The 18,501-nt window shown below is 44.2% G+C and overlaps 2 pseudogenes; both read left to right on the forward strand.

Moving 5' to 3' along the window:
* The first annotated feature begins 746 nt into the window (after positions 1–746).
* On the forward strand, positions 747–11,148 carry LOC112113402 (annotated as a pseudogene).
* Positions 11,149–17,544: 6,396 nt separating this feature from the next.
* LOC112113403 lies at positions 17,545–18,501 on the forward strand (annotated as a pseudogene).

Raw genomic sequence — 18,501 nt, forward strand, 5'->3', positions numbered from 1 at the left:
AAATCTCCGGAAGAGTTGCCCTTCCTAAGGCAATTGGAGCAGTTCTTACAGGGTGTTCTTGAGGAAATAGAAAGATATATCCTAGATGGGAAGCCCAAAAGTGTAACTGAGGTGGGGGAGATTGGAGCCAAATGGGTGGAGGTGGCAGAAAAGAAAAAACTGGTAGCAGTTGGAGCGAATATCAGAAGGGACAACCCAAAACAAAACCCTATCACCGGGGACAACCCAAGGCCCCACCTACATCCCAAGGAAAACCCCAGACACCTTATCGTCCCACCACACCAGTATCCAGCAATCAACCTCACCCAAGTGACCAGTCAGCTTGGCGGTGTTTTAAATGTAATGAGCTGGGGCATGTAAAGGCCAACTGCCCCAATTACCCCAAAAGATTGCAGTTCATTACACCACAATCACACCAAAGGTCTCCAGGCCCAGATGCCTCCCAGATACCCTCAGAGCAAAGGGAAACTGTGAGTGTGGGCGGGAAGAAGGTTGTCGCGTGGAGGGACACTGGAGCACAAGTGTCAGCTATCCACCAGTCCTTAGTGGACCCCAAATTCATCAACCCAGAGGACCAAGTGACAATTCAACCCTTCATGTCAAACTCTTTAACCTTGCCTACAGCCAAGTTGCCTGTCCAGTACAAGGACTGGTTAGGAATGTGGACTTTTGCAGTCTATGATGATTATCCCATTCCCATGCTACTGGGGGAAGACTTGGCCAACCATGTGAAGTTAGCCAAGAGGATGGGAATGGTCACCTGCAACCAGGCTAAGCAAGCCTTCACACCTAGCTCTGTCCCCGAGCCTTCTACAAAGGCCCAGTCTGTGTTACCAGAGACCCAGACTGAGGTGGTGGAACAAGACCACATATCAATGTCTACGACACCAGTAATGGATCCAGTCGCAGAAACACAGACAGAGCCAGTCCCAGAACCATTGACAACACTGAATCCAGCACATGCAACCCCGCCTACAACTCCAACACCAAAGGGCACCAGCGAGCCTGCACTGGCATCAGCAGATAAAACCTACGCAAAAGGCTCATCAGGAGCCTGAAATACAACATAGTTCATCAGCAGAGAGTGGTTCACAGTCCATGGAAACAGCCCCAATCGCCTACTTCGCTTCCAGACGGACCAAGCCCAAGTCTACAATTCAATGAGGAACTGATGTCTCCAGCATCAAGGGAACAGTTCCAGGCTGAGCAGGAAGCAGATGACAGTCTCCAGAGAGCTTGGACGGCGGCACGGAGCAACCCACCACCTCTCAGCTCTTCTAATCGAACCCAGTTTGTTGTAGAAAGAGGACTTTAATACAAGGAGACTCTTTCTGGTGGACACCAGGAAGACTGGCATCCTCAGAGACAGTTGGTAGTTCCAACTAAGTACCGGGTAAAGCCCTTGAGCTTAGCCCATGATCATCCTAGTGGCCATGCTGGGGTGAACAGGACCAAAGACCGTTTGAGGAGGTCCTTCCAGTGGGAGGGAATGGGCAAGGACCTATGTCCAGTCTTGTGAGGTGTGCCAAAGAGTGGGAAAACCCCAAGGCCACGTCAAAACCCCTCTCCAGCCACTCCCCATAATTGAGGTTCCATTTCAGCAAGTAGCTGTGGATATTCTGGGTCCTTTCCTGAAAAAGACACCCAGAGGAAAGCAGTACATACTGACTTTCATGGATTTTGCCACCCAATAGCCAGAAGCTATGGCCAGCTCTAAGCAACACCAGGGCTAAAAGTGTGTGCCAGGCATTAACAGACATTTTTGCCAGGGTAGGTTGGCCCTCTGACATCCTGACAGATTTGGGAACTAATTTCCTGGCAGGAACCATGCCTTTGGGAAGCTCATGGGGTGAATCACTTGGTTGCCACCCCTTATCACCATCAAACGAATGTCCTGGTGGAGAAGTTTAATGGAACTTTGGGGGCCATTATACGTAAATTCGTAAATGAGCACTCCAATGATTGGGACCTAGTGTTGCAGCAGTTGCTCTTTGCCTATAGAGCTGTACCACATCCCAGTTTAGGGTTTTCACCATTTGAACTTGTGTATGGCTGCAAGGTTAAGGGGCCATTACAGTTGGTGAAGCAGCAACGGGAGGGGTTTATGCCTTCTCCAGGAACTAACATTGTGGACTTTGTAACCAACTTACAAAACACCCTCCGAACCTCTTTAGCCCTTGCTAAAAAAACCTTAAAAGATGCTGAGGAAGAGCAAAAAGCCTCGTATGATAAACATGCCAGAGAGTGTTCCTTCAAAGTAGGGAACCAGGTCATGGTCTTGAAGGCACTCCAGGCCCATAAGATGGAAGCGTCATGGGAAGGGCCATTCACGGTCCAGGAGCGCCTGGGAGCTGTTAACTATCTCATAGCATTCTCCACCTCAAACCTAAAGCCTAAGGTGTACCATGTTAATTCTCTAAAGCCCTTTTATTCCAGAGAATAACGGGTTTGTCAGTTTACATCCCAGGGAGGAGATGACGCTGAGTGGCCTGAAGGTGTTTACTATGAAGGAAAAAGTGACGGTGCACTCTCCCATGAAAGTTTCCCAGAATCAACTGGTTAAAATCATCCTTGAAATGTGGAAAATATTGTTAGTTTTTATATAGTCATTAGTATATCTAAAGATACATGCGTCTTATTAACTCTGTTTTCTCCTACAGCTCCAGGAAGAAATAACTGCCAGTGTGGAACTGGCTGTCCAACACTATCTGTGATTTGGGGGGCGTGTCATAAATATAAAGGGAAGGGTAACAACCTTCCTGTGTACAGTATTATAAAATCCCTCCTGGCCAGAGGCACAAAATCCTTTTACCTGTAAAGGGTTAAGAAGCTCAGGTAACCTGGCTGGCACCTAACCAAAGGGAACAATAAGGGAACAAGATACTTTGAAATAGGGGGTGGGGAGGTGGAAAAGGCTTTGTTTGTCTCTTCTGTGTCTGTCTGTTCTGGGTGCTTGCTGGAGACAGATCAAGAAAGCAAGCAGTCCAACTCCATTAGAATTAGTAAGTACTAGGAAGGGAATGCATTAGTTTACTTTTGTTTTGGCTTGTGATTTTATCTGTGCTGAAAGGACGGTGTATTCCTGGTTTTCTTTTTGTAACTTTAAAGTTTTGCCCAGAGGAAAATCCTCTGTGTTTTGAATCTGATTTCCCTGTGAAATTATCTTCCATTCTAATTTTACAGAGGTGCTTCTTTTACCTTTTTTCTTTCTAATAAAGTTCTGGGTTTTTTTAAGAATCTGATTGGTCTTTTTAGTGTCCTTAAAAAGCCCAAGGTTGGTCTGTGCTCATCTTGTTTATTCTCAAGCCTCCACAGGAAAGGGGGTGTAGGGCTTGGGGGGATATTAGGGGGCAGTAGGAACTCCAAGTGGTCCTTTCCCTGAGTTTTGTCTAATCACTTGGTGGTGGCAGCAGTACTTAATCCAGGGTACAAGGGAGAATTTGTGCCTTGACGAATTTTAACCTAAGCTGGTAGAAATAAGTTTAGGGGGTCTTTCATGTGAGTCCCCGCGTCTGTACCCAACAGTTCAGAGTGACGAGGGAATACTGACAACACCAGTCAAGATTTTATTGACCTCTATCATATTCCCTCTTAGTCGTCTGTTTTCCTGGCTAAAATGTCCAAGTCTTTTAAATCTTTTCTGATACAGAAGCTGTTCCATAACTTTAATAATTTCTGTTGCCCTTCTCTGTACCTTTTTCAATTCTAATATCTCTTTTTTATCCATAAAGATTCCAAGATCTCTTTCTTGAGTGGTAAGAGCTAATTTAGACCTCAACATTTTGTATGTACAGTTGGTATTATATTTTCCAGTGTGCATTACACTGCAGTTATCAACATTGAATTTCATCTGCCATTTTGTTGCCCATCTCCCAGTTTTGTGAGATCCCTTTGTAACAGTTCACCCATCTGCTTTGGATGTCATTATCTTGAGTAATTTTGTATTCTCTGAAAAATTTGCCACCTCATTGATTACCCCTTTTTTCAGATGATTTATGAATATGTTGAACAGTACTGCTCTCAGTACAGATTGCCCCAGTTGCCACTTTATTAATCCACATAACATGATTTTCTCTAAAGCATCTTCTGAAAATGCAAACAGTCTGGATTGGAACACATCAAGTGATGGAGAATTCCCTTGGGAATTTCATGGAATCTTAGAAGATTAGGGTTGGAAGAGACCTCAGGAGGTCATCTAATCCAACCCCCTGCTCAAAGCAGGACCAACACCAACTAAATCCTAAAATCCTAAAAGCCCTCTTTGACGGTCCACGCTCGTGGGGTCAGGGCAGCGTGATCTATCAGTCACTGTCTATAGCGCCACTGTGCGGTGTAGGGCAGCATGGCCTAGCGACCAAAGTCTACAGTGCCACCCTTCGGTGCAGGGCAGCATGGCCTAGCGGCCAGAGTCTATAGTGCCACCCTTCAGTGCAGGGCAGCGTGGCCTAGCAGCCAGAGTCTATAGTGCTCCCTTTGTTGCAGGGAGCGTGGCCTAACAGCCGGAGTCCATAAAGCGACCCTTTGGCACAGGGTAGCGTGGCCTAGTGGCCAGAGTCTGTAGCGCCTCCCTTCGGTGCAGAGCAGTGTTGCCTAGCAGCTGGAGTCTATAGTATTGGGGTGTGGCTACCCAGTAGGGAGGCCCGGGCCCACCTGACTCCACTGGGCCTCAACCCAAGGCCCTAACAATGGAGTAGCTGCTTGTCACTGACTCAGCGGGGGGGTCCTGCCGAAACACGCTGATTTTCCCTGGGTGGGAGGTACCACTCCGACACCCTCCCTGGGTCACTTCCTACCTGAGTCTGTGATGGGGTTTCCCATGAGACGTCGATTCCCCTGTGTTGGACAGGTCCAGTTGTCTCCAGGGTCTCCTCCAGTCGCCGGGATGCAGGCGGGCTCTGGACGGCTGCGATTCCCAGCTTGGTCAGAGGCTGTGGCTGGCCCACCGCAGGAGCTTCCTTGGCAGGTCCTTCCCCTGCGGCCTCCAACCCAGAATGAGCCAGTCTCCCTCCCTTCATACTACTACAGCACTTGGAGAATGCCCAGTCTTGCCGCGGAGGCGGGACTTCCGCTGTCAACCCCTGGGGCCTAACCCTGTCTGGGCTAGTGTGGGGTAAGCCCACCCCGTCACACCCTCTAAGGATTCAGATTCCACCATCTCCCTAGGTAATCCATTCCAGTGCTTCACCACCCTCCTAGTGAAATAGTGTTTCCTAATATCCAACCTAGACCCCCCCCATTGTAATTTGAGACCATCACTCCTTGTTCTGTCATCTGCCACCACTGAGAACAGCTGAGCCCCATTCTCTTTGGACCCCCCCTTCAGGTAGTTGAAGGCTGCTATCAAATCCCCCCTCACTCTTCTCTTCTGCAGACTAAATAACCCCAGTTCCCTCAGCCTCTCCTCGTAAATCATGTGCCCCAGTCCCCTAATCATTTTTGTTGCCCTCCACTGGACTCTCTCCAATTCGTCCACATCCCTTCTGTAGCGGGCGGGGGGCGGCAAAACTGGATGCAATAGTCCAGGTGTGGCCTCACCAGTGCCAAATAGAGGGGAATAATCATTTCCCTCGATCTGCTGGCAGTGCTCCTACTAATACAGCCCAATATGCCGTTGGCCTTCTTGGCAACGAGGGCATACTGCTGACTCATATCCAGCTTCTCATACACTGTAATCCCCAGGTCCTTTTCTTCAGAACTTCTGCTTATTCAGTCAGTCCCCAGCCTGTAGCAGTGCATGGGATTCTTCCTTCCTAAGTTCAGGACTCTGCACTTGTCCTTGTTGAACCACATCAGATTTCTTTTGGCCCAATCCTCCAATTTGTCTAGGTCACTCTGGCCCCTTTTCCTACCCTCTAGCATATCTACCTCTCCCCCCCCCATTTTAGTGTCATCTGTGAACTTGCTGAGGGTGCAATTAATCCCATCATCCAGATCATTGATAAAGCTGTTGAACAAAACCCGCCCCAGGACCAACCCCTGGGGCACTCCGCTTGATACCTGCTGCCAACTAGACATCAAGCTGTTGATCACTACCCGTTGAGCCCAACAATCTAGTGAGTTTTCTATCCACCTTATAGTCCATTCATCCAATCCATACCTTTTTAACTTGCTGGCAAGAATTCTGTGCTAAAGTCAAGGTAGATCACATCCACTGATTTCCGCATATCCACAGAGCCATTTATCTCATCATAGAAGACAATCAGGTTGGTCAGGCATGACTTGCCCTTGGTGAATCCATGTTGATTATTCCTGATCACCTTCCTCTCCTCCAAGTGCTTCAAAATGGATTCCTTGAGGACCTGCTGCATGATTTTGCTGGGGACTGAAGTGAGACTGACCGGTCTGTAGTTCTCCTGGTTCTGTTTCTTCCCTTTTTAAAATATGGGCACTATATTTGCCTTTTTCCAATCATCCGGGACCTCCCCTGATTGCCACAAATTTTCAAAGATAATGGCCAATGGCTCTGCAATCACATCCGCCAACTCTCTCAGCACCCTCAGATGCATTAGATCTGGACCCATGGACTTGTGCACATCCAGCTTTTTCAAATAGTTCTTAACCTGTTCTTTCACCACTGAGGGCTGCTCACCTCCTCCCCATACTATGTTGCACAATGCATCAGTCTAGGAGCTTACCTTGTCTGTGAAGACTGAGAGAAAAAAAGCATTGAGTACTTCAGCTTTTTCCACATCATCTGTTACTATGTTGCCTCCCCCATTCAGTAAGGGTCCCACACTTTTCCTGACCTTCTTCTTGTTGCTAACATACCTGTAGAAACCCTTCTTGTTACCCTTCACATCCCTTGCTAGCTGAAACTCCAATTGTGCCTTGGCAACTGCATGCCTGAGCAATATTTTTATACTCCTCCTGAGTCATCTCTCCTAATTTCCAATTCTTGTAAGCTTCCTTTTTGAGTTTAAACTCACCGAAGATTTCCCTGTTAAGTCAAGCTGGTCGCCTGCCATATTTGCTATTCTTTCTGCATCTCAGGATAGTTTGTTCCTGCGCCCTCAATAAGGTTTCTTTAAAATACAGCCAGCTCTCCTGCACTCCTTGCCCCCTCATATTAGCTTCCCAGGGGATCCTGCCCATCAGTTCCCTAAGGGAGTCTAAGTCTGCTTTTCTGAAGTCCAGGGTCCGTATTTTGCTACTCTCCTTTCTCCCTTTTGTGAGGATCCTGAACTCAACCATCTCATGGTCACTGCTGCCCAGGTTGCCACCCACTTCTACTTCCCCTACCAATTCTTTCCTGTTTGTAAATAGCAGGTCAAGAGGAGCACGACCCCTAGTTGGTTCCTCCAGCACCTGTACTGTACACTTTCTGTTTGTAAGCAGCAGGTCAATTTAATTTGTTCCAGTGGTTAATCACAATTAAACATTCATGCCTAATTTCTCATTTGAATGTGTCTGGTTTCATCTTCCAGACATTTCACTGTTAGATTGAAGAGCACTTTAGTACCTGATATAGAAAGAAAGAAAGAAAGAAATTTTGGTAAAACAAACAATTATGAAATTCAACAATAAGAGATAAACACAGTTTGTTTTTAAAAAAATCCAAATAAAAATGTTTTTCTAAAATATTTGAAAGAATATTTTTATTCTTCTTTTCTTTTCCAAAAAGTTCTATACTTCCAAAGTTCAAGTACTAAAGAGGCAGGTCTATAATGAAAAATATTTAGTTAACAATAGGCACTACTTCCTTAACATATCTATACTCCATGTGTCTCAGAATTGGATTTCCAGATCAAAAAATGCATTATATTATTTATATTCCTGTAAATCCTCTTGAAACAGTGCTGCTCTGAGAAAATAACTACAGGATATTTCTGGAAGTAATATCTTTAAAAAAAATTCAAATAATTTCCCCCTCATATTAGCCTCCCAGGGGATCCTGCCTATTTGCTATTATTTCTGCATTTCAGGATGGTTTGTTCCTGCACCCTCAATAAGGTTTCTTTAAAATACAGCCAGCTCTCCTGCACTCCTTGCCCCCTCATATTAGCTTCCCAGGGGATCCTGCCTCTCAGTTCCCTAAGGGAGTCTAAGTCTGCTTTTCTGAAGTCCAGGGTCCGTATTTTGCTACTCTCCTTCCTTCCTTTTGTCAGGATCCTGTATTCAACTATTTCATGGTCACTGCTGCCTAAGTTGCCACCCACTTCTACTTTCCCTACCAATTCTTCCCTGATTGTAAACAGCAGGTCAAGAGAAGCATGGCTCTCAGTTGGTTCCTCCAGCACTTGTACCAGGAAGTTGTCCCCAACACTCTTCAAAAATGTCCTGGATTGTCTGTGCATTACTGTATTGCTCTCCCAGCAGATGTCAGGGTGATTGAAGTCCCCCATTAGGACCAGGGCCTGTAATCTGGAAACTTCAGTTAGTGGTCCGAAGAAAGCCTTGTCTACCTCATCTTATGATCTGGTGGTCTATAGAACACACACACCATGACATCATCTTTGTTGCTCTCACCTCTAAACTTAACCCAAAGACTCTCAACAGGCTTTTCTCCAGTTTCATACTGGAGCTCTGAGCAATAATACCACTCTCTTACATACAATGCAACTCCTCCACCTTTCCTCCTGTACCTGTCCTTCCTGAACAGTTTATACCCATCTATGACAGTGCTCCAATCATGTGAACTGCCCCACCAAGTTTCTGATACTGTATTCTAGTTACATCATAGTTCCTTGATTGTGCCAGGACTTCCAATTCTTCCTGCTTGTTTCCCAGGCTTCTTGCATTCGTGTACATGCACCTAAGATAATTAGCCGATTGCCCTACTTTCTCAGTATGAATCAGGAGGCTTCCCATCTTGTACCCTCCACCTTGTGTTTCCTCCCAGTATCCCACTTCCCCACTTACCACTGGGCTTAGGGCACCATCCCCCGGCAGACCTAGTTTAAAGTTTAAACCTTCTCACTAGGTTAGCAAGCCTGCCTGCGAAGATGCTCTTCCCTCTCTTCATTTGGTGGATCCCATCTCTTCCTAGCAATTCTTCTTCCCGGAATGAAGTATTTTTGTTAATAATTTTCCTTAATGGCTACACAAATAGATGTGTTTTTATCCTTCCTCCAAATGTTTCCCCATTGTTCCAAGTGATATCTGCTTTCAGATTATTTTCCCATTTTCCATAAATGTGACCTCCTTTTCTTGGTGCATTGGTAACAATTCATAGCTTCTGCAGGCTGAGGCCAAATTGCATACTACGGGGCTCCTTGCATTCTCCCCACAAACTCCCTGTGTGCATCCCTTCCATCTCCCTCTATTTCAGGACACCCTGCAGCTCCCCCCAATCCTCTTCCATCAGGTGTTCTGTGTGCTTCCTAGACCCTCTCCTCCCATACCAGGGTGCTGCTTCCTCTCTCCCATTCCCACCATGTGCACATCCCCATTCCCACCTTTCCCCCACATTGCACCTCCCCCTAGTTATTTGTCTCCTTTCTCTCTGGTTAGTAAGTGAGGCAGGGGGTCAAGATGTTGAACTCTATTTGGTGGATGGGCAGAGATGAGATGGAGTGTTGTTATGAGAGAAGGTCCTGAAGTTTTGGAATTGATCAGAAGCAGTATTCAAACATTATCTCATTACAGACAGACAGACAGACAGACAGTAATGTTTATGAGTTTAAGGTAAGCTAGGTAACTGCTGCCAAACATGGGCCTCTTTGATGTCTCCTTTCCCTTAATTACTGGTTCCATCATTGTTAACAGTCTGTTAAAACCTGGACTTCCCACACTGGAATGTAAAGCTTTTAGTTGCCTTTTCCCCTAACCCTCTATAAAATGTTATTGTAGACATGTAAAGTGTAAAGTGTAAAGACGTGTAGAACCTCACCACTACAGTGACTGAATTTGTTCTCTTGGGCCTCAATTAGAAGTATCAGCTGAAGTTTTTTCTCTTCATGTTCTTCTTCATAGTCTATGTGAGCACTTGGCTGGGGAACTTCGCTATCATCATCACAATGATAGCCGACCACCGACTCCATACCCCTGTGTACTTCCTGCAGGCCAACATGGCTTTCATGGATGTCAGCGACTCATCAGTCAATGCTCCCAACTTGCTGTCCAGTCTCCTCTCCAAGTATAAAACCATCTCATTCAATGACTGCATTTTCCAGATATTTTTCTTCCACTTCATTGGGGGTGCAATGTTATTTTTTCTTGTGGGGATGGCGATTGATCAGTACATGGCCATCTGTAAACCTCTGAGATATTTGATTATCATGAACCAGGGTGTGTGCATCGGGCTAGTGGCGCTGGCATGGCTGGGTGTATTTGTTCACTCTGCTGTTCAGATTGGACTGTTCCTCCAGTTGCCATCCTAAGGACCAAATGTCCTGGACAATTTCTTCTGTGATGTCCCACAGGTCATCAAACTGGCCTGCACTGACACCCACTTGGTTGAACTGTAGATGGTCTTCAGTGGTGGAGTGCTCCTCATCATATTATTTATCTTTTTGCTAATTTCCCATGCCATCATCTTAGTGAAGACCAGGACACATGTCATGGAAGGGAAGTGCAAGGCTCTGTCCACCTGTGGAACCCAGATTATCATGGTTTGTTTAGTATTCATACCCAGCATCTTCATCTATGCTTGGCCCTTCAAAAAGTTCACCCTGGACAAGGTGGCACTGTAAACTCCCAAATGCTGAACCTGATGATCTACACACTGAGAAATGCCAAGATGAAAAAGGCCATCAAGAGACTGGTAAGCAGAATCCTGTTCTCATGGAGGAAACTAAAGTCATAATTTTTTTTTATAATCATGTATGAGAAAATAGACGTTAACACATCGAAGTGCATGTATATACACCATGTGAAATGTGTATTCCATCCAAGAGATCATAAACGACACACTGATGAATAATTGCATTCAAGAATAAATATCAGCCCAAGGGCCATGTCATGAATATAGGGGGAAGGGTAGCCATGTTTATATATCCTTGGCAGCTGTACTGGATTTTCTTACCTGTAAAGGGTTAAGCAGTTCAAATAACCCAGTTGACACCTGACCAGAGGATCAATGAGAAAAGAAGATACTTTCAAATCTGGGGGGGAAAGATTTTGTTGTTGTTCTGTGTGTTGTTCCCTCTCCAGACGGAGGGAGAAGCCAAACAGGTACAATATCTCCTGAAAAAAATATACGTGGAATAATCCATCTAAAACCAAAGAAACTGTGAGTAGGGCAAGGAAATGTGTGAGGTTATCTTTTGTTTTGGCTTGTGAATTTTCCTATGCTACAGAGGTAGTTTTATTCCTGTTTTTGTAACTGTGAAGCTGAGCCCAGAGGGGAATCCTCTGTGTTTTAAATCTTTTTCTTACTTTGTAAAGTTACCTTCCATCCTGATTTTGCAGGTGTGATTCTTTTATTTTTTCTTAATAAATAAAGTTCTTCTTTTAAGAACCTGATTGATTTCAATGTCCTGAAGACAAAGGATCTGATCTGTGCTCATATTGCTAAGGCAACTGGTTGGTAGTTTATTCTCAAGCCTCCCCAGTAAAGGGGGTGAAAGAGCTTGGGGGGATATTTTGGAGGGATGGGGATTTCAAGTGACCCTTCCCTGAATATTTTGTGTAAATCACTTGGTGGTGGCAGCAATATCAGTTGAACGAATTAGTGCCTTAGAGAAGTTTTTTTACCTATGCTGGTAAAATATAAGCTTAGGGGGTCTTTCATGCGGGTCCCCACATCTGTGCCCCAGAGTTCAGAGTGTGTGTGGGCGGGAACCTTACAGGCCACAATCTCCATTGAAGTCTATGGGGCCAACTTAATTTAATCGGTGTACCAGCTGTTGAATCAATGGAACCCAGTCAGTGTGAATCAACATAGCTGCACTGGAGTCAAAGCATCATATCCCCAGTTATTGCAAAGCTACATAGATCCATTGAAGTCAATGGTTGAGATCACCAATTGATGTAAAGCTATATAAATCCACTGAAGTCAATGGGTCAAATGCTCAACCTATGCAAAATGGTGTAGCTCACAAACAGCTGAATATCTGACCCTGAGATTTTTTGGATTTTTAAAAATATTCTATGAATGATTTCAATTTCTGAATCAAATTAAAGTCTTAGAAGGAGAAAAATGGCATTTTCAAAGATGTTGAAAAATTATGTCATAAATCATTCTTAATTGGCATGAGGATTATTTTGATAGTATTACAGTTGATGAATATGAGTATTTTATTGTTGGATGGCTTAGCCTTTTTACTTATACACATTTGCAGCTTATTTATACTTTTCATATGCCTAGTTAGCAGTACAAGTTATTCAAATTCAATCTTTATTTTTACTGAGAATTATAGTTAATTCTTTTATACTGTGTTTCTATTTCTATTTCTACAAGTTAAACTGAAGTTGTCTTTGGTTGCTTTTACCGTTAATCCTGACATAAAAGTATGCATATTAATGTAACTGGTCAAGGTTGTGCATTTTTTGATGGAATTTTTTGTTATTGCTGATGTTCTTGTTAATAAGTGGGTTTTAGTGAAATTTGAAAATAAAGTGAAAGTGATATCATACATTTTCCAGATTTTTGGGAGGGAGGAAGAAAGAAAGCAATACATTAATTTACTCTTTGGGTTTGACTTTTCTTCCTCCTTTTTCTCCTCTTTTCTTAAAATTTTCCTTAGAAAGTAAAAACAACAACAACAAAAAAAGGGGGGGGGCAGAAGTAGGAAAAATGGAAAACCAAAATCTAGCCATTTTCAGTTAAAAATGGCATTTGCATTTATTTTAAAATACAAGTTATTTTGAAAATCTTTTTGAAATTGTTCAATAATTTTGTGATTTATTTTCTTTTCCAAAGAGCTTTCTATTTATAACTTTTAAGGAGATAAATTGCTGATGCACTGTGAAATCTAATGGAGTAAAAAGTCTTCTTTCTACCCAACAGATCTGCCAGCCAGGTGCATCACAGTCAGACTGTCCTGGCCAAAATAAGTTTTAATTACCTTTTCCTCCTGCTAGCCCTGCTGAGCCAACAGAGCTGCTGGACAGAGGATGGATGTTATTTGCAGCTGGAATAGCAAGAGAACTGTGAGCTCATTTCTAATCAATGACACCTCTTCAAAACATTGATGATAGTAGGAGGATGCAGGGGTAGCTGAGGGCATGATCATAAGGAACGGTACTGGACCCGGGTCACTGAGGGCAGGATATGAAAGGGGAGGCTGCACAGGGGTAACTGAGGCAATGCTACAGTGATGGAGACCATATAAGTAAACAGATAAAGGAAGAAGAGGAAGAAAAACATGGCTATTTCTATGCCTAGGATGTCAATAGACTTGGGTTGTGCTGGGGAAAAGGGCAAGGAATTCCAAAATCATTTGCGGCAAATGAGCAACCTCTATTCTGACAGGTTAGAATTCTATTCATTTCTATTCAATTCTATAATAAACTAGAGCAGAAGAGTCGATTCTATTTTATTTTAGGCCTATGATCCAGAATGTTTAAGGTAATTAGGGGCCTAGTGGCATTTTTAATAGCATCTAGGTGCCCCCAATCCTTTGCAATCAATGGGTTTTAAGCACCCAGATGCTTTTTGAAATCCCAGTAGGTGCCTAAATAGCTTTAAAAATCTAGTCCTAATTCTCTGAGGCCCCCTGCTGCTGCCTACACACATCCAGACATGAATTCTAAGTGCTGCTTTCTGTCATTGGGTGAACAGCTCAGCCTACACACACAACAGCATCTAGTAGTGATCTCATCCCAGTTGTTCCTGACCCATTTGGGAAATCAGGGAGCAGATCATTCTAGGGATATTCTTACCCAGGTCTCTCACTGACACGTTATGTTCCCTTGTTCCTGTTGAGCTGAGATATTGAAATTCGTGGACTCTGATTGTTTATTGGCTGCTGAGTTCAAAATGAGACCAACTTTGATCTTTCAGTCAGAGCTTACCAGAAGAACACCAGGTTCTTCATCTGTGCTCTTGGCTAAACTATATTCCAGAACGTGAGTGATTTGGCACCACCATTCCTGCTTGTTACAGCCACTACATGCCACTCCTCTCCTGGAACTGGCTTAAACCCCAGAAGTCCTGACTCCTTTCTCAGTGCCAGGAACAGCACCCAGGAGTCATGGGATTTCCACTGCTTCAGGGGCCAAACAAATACCCCTTTCATTTCCAGTGTGCCAGATACCCTCCTTGCATCAGCCCCAGTCAGCTTGACAAATTTTCCAAGCCTGCTGCATTTGGATGGCTAGAAATATAAACCAAATGAAACACACCATGAACTTTAATTATTCCCTTTTGATTCCCCAAATCTCAGAGAAAGCAACTTCTTGACCAGGCCCCGTAGAGTTCAGTGGGATTTCAGAGTGTCTTTGATCCCAACCTCTGGACAGATATTATACATGGTGAAGGTTTTTGGGAATGTGACATTTTTGGAATCAGGTCCACTTCCCCTGCTGGTCAAGAGAGCAATGAACATCACTGAGATAAGACTTCCCTGGCCATCCTCAATCATTTGGGGAAAGTCAACTCTGAGATCACTGACACAGCTAGTTGTACGAGGTAATGACTCATATTCCACAAAATCTGAAATGCACCACTAGCGATAGGCATTGTTATAACAGAGGAGAGGAGGTAGGTGGGTGGTTTTTCAAATATTTACTTGCATTTTTATAGACAATTACCATCCTTTTCTCACACACTCCCAAGAATGACAATAGCCATTTTTCGCAACTGCATCACACTGTTGACTCATATTCTATTTGGGATCCACTGTAACCCCCTTCACCTTTTACGCAGTACTGGCACCATTTTACTGCCAACCCCAGTTACTCCTCATTTTGTAGCCATGAATTTGATTTTTCCTTCATAAGTAGTACTTTGCACTTATCTTTATTAAACTTCATCTTGTTGATTTTAGAACAAATCTCCAAATTCTCAAGGTTGTTTTTAATTCTAATTCTGTTCTGTTTTCAACCAGTTCTAGAGATTTGCAAAAAATGTTAATGTGAATTTAGCACCCATAATTCCATGACAGTTTTGAATAATTCCCTCTAGATCCATACATGGAAGTCTTTATAAGTTCTCACTTTTCAAATGTGGGTATTTAAAGTTCAGCACCCCAATGCTTGGGTACTGAAATACAGTGTCTTGATTTTTCAGAGATATTTGCTACTCCCACTAAAGTCAGACTTAATGGTGTCTCTTTTTGCAGCCTGTAAAAGGGGTCAATGACCATTATTGAAATAACTGGATTACAGGTGTTCAGTACCTCTGATAGCTAAGCAAGGAAAAGGGTCATCAACGCCCCCCACCCCCCGATTGGTGCTTCTCAAATTTTCCATTGCAACTCCCCTCCATTCTAGCAAGGACCTATATGGGACCTTCCTCCCGTTTAGTATTTGTGACCCCCCCAGGATGAGATCCCCTGCACTCTGAAAATTTCCATCTATGGGCATTCCCTGCAAGCCCACATTCTTCCTAACCCCGAACCTTTAGGTCCCAACAGGAATCTTTGGAGTTTGGAGATGTGCACCATCAGGGGCTGTACGAAGATGAACGGAGGCAGTGTGCAGCAGGGGGCTTGTTTGGATGTCTAGATCTCTTCTCTTCACTTCCAAGGAACCCATGGCATAGCACTTCTAATGCTGTTCTCAGCTATGGGAGGATGAAACATGCTCATCCGACCAGCCTTCCACAATAAGGGCTAACTACAGGCATAGGAAAGAAAAGCATGGAGCCATCTACAGACAATCCTTTTACTCAGCCCTGACTCAGATACATTTCAATTAAATTAAACAAGGTTACTCATGTTGCTCAAGGTTCTAACATGAATTTAAATCTGGCCCCATGTCACAATCCTAGTCCCATCCCAATGGGCATAAAGTGCCATTGTATGTAAACTTTATTCAACTCTTAAAAAAACAACCAGACCACCAACCAAAACTTTACATATGACTTAATGCAAATCAAAACTCCAGCTTTCCCCATGACAGCTGGTCACACTTCCTCCTCCAGGGGGACAGCAGGGAAGCTTTAAACAGCTTTGGTGAATGGAACATTTCAGAATAACTCAGTTCCTCATTGCATGTGATCCTTGCTGGTTGCAATCAAACAATATCCATTTCAATATGGCTACATGTAAATGTACACATCTAGGAACAAAGTATATAGTACATATTTCCTGGATGGGGGACTCTATCCTGGGAAGCAGGGACTCTGGAAAAGATTTGATGCCCATGGTAGATAATCATCTTTGCTTGAGCTCCCATTGCAATGTTGTGGCCAAAAGAGCTATTGCGATCCTTGGATGCATAAACAGGGGAATCTTACATAGGAATAAGAAGGGTATTTTACCTCTGTATTTGGTTATGGTGCAACTGCTGTTGGAATACCATGTCCAGTTCTGGGCCACTTATAAGAGTCGAGCTTCAAAACATGAAAAAAATGGTGGAAATGAAAACTGTATGGATTTTTTTACTCTATTGGTGCTAAATTTAGCACCACCAAAGAATTAATGGGGGCATGCAATACCTTGGATAAAACTTGACAGTTTATTGCACTCAATGCAGCATGTATGATTACCTGCCCTATGGGCACGTGGTGTATCTGTGCATTCGGTGCAAGGAGCTCTGGGCCCTTAGACACTGTGTATGGGCTTTGGAGGACAGAGAAGCTAAACTGGAGGAGATAAGAGAGACAGAAACATACAGATAAGACTTTTGCAAACAGGGGCTGCTAACAGGGAGTTTCGCAAGGGAGTTTGGAAAGGGAGTGGGAAGGGGGTGCGGGTCCCTTGCCAGTTCTATCTGTTTTCCCTTTATTGCCCTTAAAACCTATAAACCAAACTGAATTGTGAATTGGGAGTGCTTTGTTCCAGGTGGGCCTTGAGTGGGCCTGACTGCTATAAAAAGGCAGTCAGCAGCAAACCAGCTGAGCTGTGAACAGCAGAGGTTAACAGAGGGAGTTTGCCTGGGAGTTCACGGAGAGCCCACTGAGGCTTACATCTCGCAGGCTTCTATGAGTTGCTGCAACAGCTAAGGAAGCTCTTAGAAGGAAGGTGATATGGAACGTGAGCATTCAGTTGTTGTAACCTGTACAGGTTATGCCATGTTTGTCTTTCTTCCACAGGACAGAAGCGACTTTGTCTGTACAAAGTGCAAGCTGGTCTCCATATTGGAAGAGAAGGTTCGAGGTCTGGAGAAACAAGTATCGACCCTGCGTTGCATACGAGAAAATGAAGATTTCCTGGACAGACGTCAGGATATGATTCTACAGGCACAACGTTCTGAAGAATCGGAGCAGGTTGCGCAGAGGGGACTGAGGGATGGTGAAGAAAATTAGCAGCATGTGACCTCCAGAAGAAGGAAGAGGCGCGTCCATGTACCAGCAATGGAGATACAGGTGAGCAACCGTTTTCATGTTCTCTCCACAGGTACTAATGCGGAGAGTGGACTAGATGATAATGGAAGTGACAAGAGCTGAGAGCCTTTGACATTCACATCATGAGATACCCTGGAGGGAATCAGGTTTCTTCCCTCCGTCACTCTAATGCTGACTGTTACCCTTCTCCATTCCTCCACAGGCAGGACACGATGTCCAACCAAACCGCTTTTACTGAGTTCCTTCTCCTGGGATTCTCAGATGTTTGGGAGACGTATATTTTACACTTTGTGCTGTTTCTAGTGATTTACCTGGCAACCCTGATGTGGAACTTTCTCATCATCACAGCCGTAACCCTAGACCACCGTCTTCACACCCCCATGTACTTCTTCCTGATGAATCTGTCCATCCTAGACCTCAGCTCCATCTCTGTCACCATCCCCAAATCCATGATCAATTCCCTCATGAACACCAGGTTGATTTCTTATTCTGGATGTGTTGCCCAAGTCTTTCTCTTCATGTTCTTTGGTTCAGCTGATGTTGCCTTACTCACCATCATAGCGTACGATCGATATGTCGCCATCTGTCAGCCACTGCACTATGATACTATAATGAACATGAGAGCTTGTGTCCAAATGGCAGCCAGTGCTTGGATCAGTGGTCTTCTCAATTCTGCAATGCTCACTGGGAGCACGTTTGCAATATCCTTCTGTAAAGGCAACATGGTGGATCAGTTCTTCTGTGAAATCCCCCAGATACTAAAGCTCTCCTGTTCTGACTCATAGCTCAGTGAAACTGCGACTATTGCCTTGAGTTCATGCTTAGTCTTTAGCTGCTTTGTTTTGATAATGATGTCATATGTTCAAATCTTCAAAACGGTACTGAGAATCCCCTCTGAGCAGGGCCGCCATAGAGCCTTCTTCACCTGCCTTCCCCACCTCATTGTGGTGTCCTTGTTTATTTTCCCTGGCACCATTGCCTGCCTGAAACCCACCTCCAGCTCAGCATCAATTCTGGATCTCGTGGTGGCTGTTATCTACACCCTGGTGCCCCCAGTGATGAATCCAATCATCTATAGCATGAGGAACAAGGAGATCAAAGCTACCCTGTGGAAAATAATGGGATTGAGGTTAATCTCGAAAAATAAAATGCCTACCTTTCCTCTTTGA

Source organism: Terrapene carolina, unplaced genomic scaffold (genome assembly GCF_002925995.2).
Source record: "Terrapene carolina triunguis isolate 2854851 unplaced genomic scaffold, T_m_triunguis-2.0 Scaffold119, whole genome shotgun sequence".
NCBI classification, from domain to species: domain Eukaryota; kingdom Metazoa; phylum Chordata; order Testudines; family Emydidae; genus Terrapene; species Terrapene triunguis.